Source organism: Charadrius vociferus, unplaced genomic scaffold (assembly GCF_000708025.1).
Source record: "Charadrius vociferus isolate BGI_N301 unplaced genomic scaffold, ASM70802v2 scaffold1829, whole genome shotgun sequence".
NCBI classification, from domain to species: Eukaryota; Metazoa; Chordata; class Aves; order Charadriiformes; family Charadriidae; genus Charadrius; species Charadrius vociferus.
Window position 1 is genome coordinate 11189 of NW_009649879.1, and position 7215 is coordinate 18403.

General features: G+C 56.6%; 1 protein-coding gene across 1 annotated transcript in view; it reads right to left on the reverse strand.

The window, feature by feature from the left end:
• The window catches only part of RNF41 (ring finger protein 41, E3 ubiquitin protein ligase), an 18280-nt gene that overhangs the window by 7119 nt on the left and 3946 nt on the right, over positions 1-7215 (reverse strand). The window lies entirely within an intron of this gene.

Here is a 7215-nt window from a genome sequence, read left to right on the forward strand (position 1 = left end):
CGCTGGGTGCTCCAGCGCCTGGACGAGGAGCCCCTCACGACCCGCCTGAGCTGTCGGGGCTCCCAGCACGGAGAGCGTGCCCAGCCCCCCGAGCAGCCCCCAGGCACCAAGTCCCCGTCCCTCCCCACCGAGGACGGGATTCCCAGGTAACACCGTTCACCAACTTCTTACACGATGTGCCAGAGGCTGACCTTGAGCTCTGCCCCGGCTCCCCAGCAATTACCCGTTCCTCTGCGGTTTGTCCCTAAAGAGCCAGCTCCTCCTCTCCTGTTCTCACCAACATCAAAGTCGGCGATAAACTGCCACGGCCATACGGACTCACGCTGCACTTGACTCCAGATGAAGGAAGCCCCACCCCGAACACAAACAGGAGGTGTGCGAGGGCATGTGGACACAGCACAAGACTCCGAAACCACCGTCCATGTGGTGAGGAGACTGCGGCACGGCACCATTTCCAGCTGTGCAAGCACCAGCAGCAGCATCTGCCTGCTCTGGAGGGCAGGTAGGAACTTGCCCTGCTGCTGCTCCGCAGCCAGATGCGGCCACCCAGCCCCGGCCAGTGGTGCCGAGCTCCCGCACAACGCCACGTCCCTCCCCAGCCAGCTCCTGGCAGCTGGAAAGCTTTGGCTCTAGACAGACGCAGCAAGCGGAGCCGGCTGTGGAAAGCACCGCGTCTGCTCAGCCACAGCAGCAAGGGAGGAGAGAAGGTGATGGATGGACAGAAAGGGAGACTGTAGGTAACGCAATGGCGTCAGGGTTGGCCCTTGGGACCCTCCCCAAGTCAAGGGGCAGCAGGGAGGGACTTTAATCAACTCAGACAATCAAGTCAGACAATAAATCAGCTCCACGTGTGGATGGATTCTTTGCTTCCAGAGAGCAGGCACAGACAAAAGACTCCTCTGATGGAGGCCAGGGTGGGGAAAGTCCCTATGTCAGAGTTTGCAATTCAGATAAGAAGATTAACGGCTGCAGGCTGGAGGGAGAACGGATCTCGGCGCAGCTAGGATGGGTTGCTCTTAAACCTTCCCACGCCTTTGGACAGATGCTGCTCTCCTCCACTGGGAAGGGACCCAAATTCCTTCCCATCCCTTTATGAGCCACTCGCACTGCAAGTCTCAGCACCTCCAACACATTTACATTGGGTTCACACCACCTGGAAGGGCAGACACGGATGTGGAGGACGCAGCACAAGAGCTCCCGGCTGCCAGCGGAGCCTCCGCGCCCGCTCAGCCTGCTGCCTGCCTCCTCCAGAGAGATGCTGCACTTTGCAGCTGGGACCGCTCTGACCTGCTCCATGGCTCAGTGTCGGGCACTGGTGTCTTAACACACCTCTGAACACACAAGCAGCTCCACGAACAGCCTGCCCGCTCCTTCTGCTCGGGAGACACAGCTCCTGCGTGGGCACGCAGGTGTCCAAGTGGAACTGCACCGGGCACTGCTTCTTCAGAACCACATTCCCTAGCAACTCGGCTTCGTCTTTCGCTTCCAAATTCCAACATCACCCTTCCAACAAATAGTGGGGCAAGACCCTGAACGTCCTCACATCCACTCAGGAAAGGGCCGAGAGGAGGGCAAAGCACAAGCACCGACAGCCAGCCTTGCCATCTGCCAAACAGAAGCCGTATCAAAACTTCCTCCAGAAAGATTTCAGCACCTGCACGAGTCTGAGCGTCTCCGAATTCCTCTCGTTCCTCACCCCAGCTGTTCCCCCTTCTGCCAGGGACGGTCTGCGGGGCTCTGCCAGCGCGCTGAAGCACGGAGCGCCCTGCTGCTATCGTGGAGCAGAAACAGGAGAGCCGAAACCATCTGCAAATGCTCGAGCGAGATGGAGCCGGCAACCCAATCTCCCTCCTGCGAGATCCAGAGGTGAATTAACGACCTGGCCCCGCAGGATACTGGATACACTCATTCTTCGCTGGGCTCAGCAACCTGCAGGATGGCCCCAAAGAAGGTATCGCATAGCTAATAGGAGCAAGCCCTACGCAGCAAGAGCGATGATTCACGGGGCTGCAGGGATCCATCACGTGCTGAACAGAAGCACAAAGAGCTTAGAAAATACCTTTCCCGGAAGCGTTTTTGCAGGAGCACTCAGGTACCAGGGTGGAGTGGAGCCGAACCATCTGCAACACGGGCAGGATGCAATACAGGAGAGCGAAAGCTGAGCAGGAGCCCAAACCCACTGTTACAGGAAATTGCTTCTGCAGTAAACAGCAACTGCCACCTATGATTAGGCTTGATTTAAGTGACTGAACTTCCCAATCCTGCCCTCTCCAAGTACGCACGGCTTCTTGACCCCAGCACCATCCCTAGGGCTGGGCAGGGAGAGGGGATAGCTCGCACGCATCAGGGACCAATCACAGAACTGGGCTTCAGCCCAAATTACAGAGAAAAGCCAGGCTAAGTCACTTTTTCCCCCCTTTCCTCGGCTTCCCTTGTCATCACACTCCTGACTTGTCTTTGCAGATTGTCATCTTCTTGGCCTGGGGACTTCAAGTGCCTGCACCCTGCTCAACACAGAAGAGATCTACATAGCAACAAGGGCTTGATGCTATCAGAGAGGATCAGTAATTAACAAGTCAAAAGCACTTTGACATTCCTACACTCACCCAAAGCCTCCTCAGCATCCACCGTCCCAGACAAAGGTTCCTAATAAGCCCTTGGGGAAGTAGAGGAGAGGAAAGAGGAAGGCAACCTCTCGCTCCCCAGCTGGTTAGAGACGCTCTGCGCAGAGAACAGTCCCAGCTTGTCGCATCCCCACCGCAGGGATCCCCCAGCTCCCCGATTGCTGCGGAGGGGCAGCATCTCAGCTCAAGCCCCGATTTGTGCTGCTCTTCCATCCTCCCCACAAACCCACCACTTCAATAGGCAAATCGGACGTCTAAAAGTTAAGCCAGACCACCACCATCAACCCCTACTCTGGTCAGAGGACATTTATTCCTACACACACAAAGCATTGCAGTTCTGCTCCAAATCTTGGGCAAAACGGGGCTTCATCTGGTTGTCCGGCATGAGCTTACCTCCACCCTTCAAATGGCAGCGCCGGATCAGCGCGGGTAAAGCCAGGGCTCCTCTGACCCAAAGCGCATCTGCCCGTCTTTCATGTTAGCAGCAACCACACAGGTAAGTTTTCTGCAGTAATACTGTGCTGTCTTCCAGCACGATAACTAACCGCTCCTGCCCCCAGAGGAAAATTCAATTGCTGAGAAATTTTTTCTTCTGTTGACAAAAGGAAAATTAATGGCTTAAAAAAGGTCCCCCTCCTCCTTGGGAAAAAAAAAAAAAGAATGTCTGCATGGGAGCCCATGGATTTGTTCCGCGGCCCCCAAAGCACATGTTCACATGTTCCCTCCTTTTTGCCACAATATGTTCGAGCCGCTGGATCCCAGACACTCCGGCTGCGCCAAGCTTTCTGCCTGGTCGACTGCTCCAGGCACAGTCTGTGGAACAAGCCAACATCCACCAGCTCCGGAGGAGCTCTCCGCTCTGCCGGCGCAGGGGGGATGACTCATCTGGAGCTCGCAGGGTTGTACTTCCCCGCTCCTGCTCACCCACACAGCCAGCTCTCCTCGGTCAACAGCCGTTCCGGGCTACAAGCGCACCCGGGCAAGGGCAAGGATCCAGAGCAACCTGGAAAGGGCCTGGCCTCAGACAGCTTTGCTGGGAAAACAGCATCTTCCACGAGATCTTACCAGCACTGTTGGCCGCAGGACAGGAGCAGACACCTCCACCTGCAGCGTGTGAACAGCGTGCCAGGCTGTTGGGAGACACTGACTCACTCCCAGGAGCTGACGAGTACGAGTATGAGCAACACGAGCAAGGACCAGCACAGAGGCAGACAACAGCACTGGAAGGGAAACGAGGTTCACCCAGGTAAACGATGTGCTGGCTACAAAACTCCCCAGGCCCCCAGCCGCCGGAGAAGGTGAAGGTTTGAAAGAGGCACCGACCCACCTCGACCCGCACAGCTGTGCCAAGCGGGACAGGGACGACTGCACTCACAGAGAGCTCACCGAGATAAACCAACCTGGTCCAAGGCAAACGATAAACAACGACAGCGAGAACAATGTGATGACGGGAGCGGAGCCAGCACCTACCTACTAAACACACGGCAAAAAATGTGCCTGGAAACCCAGAGCACAATGGTCAGTAAAGCCAAGGACTGGGCGACGAGCAGCGGCCACCCCAGGGCTCTGTGTTCATACGCAGAGGTGTCCAGCTCCTCCCCGGGAACACCAGCCGCCGGCAGCGTCTGCCAGCTCCACTGCCCGCCCTCCTTTTAGCGGCAGATCCACGCAGCCAGCCCCTCTTCCGAGCCAGGATCTGGTGCCAGTTCACTAGGGAAGCCCATCCCTTCTTCGGAAATACAGAAGACCAGACAGAATCCCTTAAAAAAAAATTAAAAACAAACAAACAAAACAAATCAAACTTAATTAGCCTGTGCTGGAAGTCTCCAGTGTGAGGCTTTGCCTGGTTCTCAGGGAAAAAAAAAAAGGACACCATTTTCTCATTATTTCCAATCTAAGTGTTGCCAACAGATACCAGAGCCGCTTTGCAGCTGGGATAGCTCGGAAGAAACCTGTTCTGTGAGCAATGGTGTTTTTAATAATCTTTCTTAATTTCATCAGCTTTATGAGCCAAAAGAAATAGAATTAAAACCAGAAAGCAAGGGGGAAGGGAGGAAAGAGAGAGAAAACAACATATGGATGCAAGAGGGGCTGTTCTGTAGCAGTTAAAGCCCAGCATGGGAGCCAGGACACCAGCGATCTTCTCACTGGTTTGCACTGTGTGTGTTCTGGGGCACCACGCTTTGTTGTCTCGGTTCCCCCGCTGTGAGTAAATACATAACATCTCTGGGGGGGCTGCACGGTCTCTGAAGCAGTCTTGCTGCTGCTGGAAAGTTTCCAGGGGTGGGGGGGAAAGTGACCCAGAAGCTTAAAGAAGTCAAAAATTTTTTGCAGAAACTGGCTCCCAGCCCCCCAGGATCTGCATCCATTTAAGACGGCCTTTGGGTCCTGCGGCCAACGGGAGCGCAGGTCACACCACAGAAAGAGGTTGCCCGAAGCCCAGGGAGAGGCAGTCGCTGGGACAGAGCGACACAGGAGCTGCCCCGTCGGGTCTGACGCTCAGCTGAAGGCATCTGCCGGGCTCCATCTCCCGGCTCGGGTGAGGAGGCCGCTCGGATAGGATCAGGACTGGCGCCAGGACACAGGCAAAGGGCTCTGCTCAGCCGGATCTCTGGTCTGACAAGCAGATTGAAGACGGAAGAGTCATCGGTGTTGAAGCCGTGCCCGTGCCTCGCAGCTCTAAAGCGGCTCCTGACCTGACCCAACGCCAGCGTGCAGAGCCGAGACCGTCCGTCGCTCTCCTGCGAGCGACCCGGTTTGCGCAGCCCAGCTGTGCCGGGGGCGGCGTGCCAAGCCCGGGTGATTCCCCGCCTGCCCTCCTGCCAGCACCGCTGACCGCAGCTCACGACATCCCCCCGCCATCTGAAGTCTGTGCATTTTAGAGCACAGCGCGGCCAGCAGCTGTGACGACAAACTTGCTGAGCCCCCGCAAGCCACATACTCGAGGTGAGTGCCCAGCGCACGGCCACCCTGCCCCGGGTTAGAGTCACCCGGCAGCCACGGGGTGCTGAGGACCCATCTGCCAGCGTCCGACGAGAAAGGAATAACGGTCTGAAAGTGAAGATTAACAAGAACAACACCAAATCCCAACATGCAGTATAATCTAAAGCTGGCTAAAAGTCCCTCTGCCTGACCTAGTTGTCCAGCGACCCAGTTTCTAAACCAGGCGGGACAGCGGGACAGAAACGAGCCCGGCGCATGCTGCGCATTCCTGGCCGGAGCGACTTCCCCGCACTGCCGGGCCTGGCAGGGAACCCGAGCGGGCACTTGCTGGCACACAGGCTGAGCACAAATCCAAACTTTGCCCTAATCTGGAACTAGGAACGCTCTGCTCAGACACGGGCCCCGTCAGGGTTTAACAGCGAGGGAGAGATGGCACAACGCACATCCCACAGCTTCTCTGGAAACGAAACAGCAGCGGTGCAGGTCCGGCTGCTCCGTCTGGGGCTGAGCACCCGGCGAGGCACACGGATGGGAGTTACGGAAACGTGACAGCAGCGAGGAGAACAAATCCTGAGTTTCAAGATTGGTGTTGGCAGCTCTGTCGAGCCCCGCAGAGCCGGCCAGACTGTTCCAAGCCACTGCATTTATAGCCTTGACCCGTGTCAGACCTTCCTGGTCTTTCTGATCATTACCTTGACTTTTCTGGTACAAAATTACACCTTGCGCCCACTTGTGTTACGCGCTGCTCGACAGAGCGGATCTGATTTCAAACGCCAGCACCAAAACCAAGCAGGGTCCAGAGTCCACTCGGCACGGGCCGTGCCCAGGCTCAGCCACACACGGCGTCTTGTGTTCGGCGCTACCAGTGAGGTCTGGAGAGGCAACTCAGCGACCGCAGGATCAGATCCGTGGCGTTGCTCTGCCTGTTCCTTTGCTCCTTCCCATTTGGTTGGCATCTGGCTCGCCTGCACGTGTGGAATGAGCCTGCAAGGTTTAGTGGTTTTCCCAGGAATATCCGCACGCATTTGAGACATCTACGAGCCACGAGCTTAAAAACCGCTGGCACAGGGGAGAGCGCTGGTGTGCAGGCCAGGACAGTCGCTTCACCTGCCCGACTTCAGCTTCTCCATCGGGAATAACTGGTGAAAAGCAGCAGATGCAACAAACCAGTTCTGCCTGCACGCACACCACCAGCAACCGCCAGCTGTTTGGCATGTGCATAATTAACCACCCCACTAATGACACCAGAGAGCAGCAGCACTCCCTCCCCGCCAGAAAATTGATCAGGCACTCAAACAGCCTCAGCTGAAACGTGACTCGTTTGCTCCTCTCCAGCGTTAATCCACAGGGCCTCTAATTGCTGTTGCACATACCCAGGAAGCAGACAGTAATTTAAAGTAATTTAGGCTCCACTCGCAGGAAAAGCCAGCGAAGCAATCCCGGCAGCAAGCCCGGTTTGAGGGAAGAGCCCGGCAAGCCTCGTGCTCTGCCATCCAGCAGCGTTCAGGCAGCGCCGCTCTGCCCCAGCGCTTGTTGAACTCCGCACACGGACCGGCACCGTAGCGGAGCCGCGCTCCGGGCTCAAAGGGAACAACTACACCAAAGAGTCGGGTTTGACTGATTTACCCGACGCTAACTGGTATCTTCA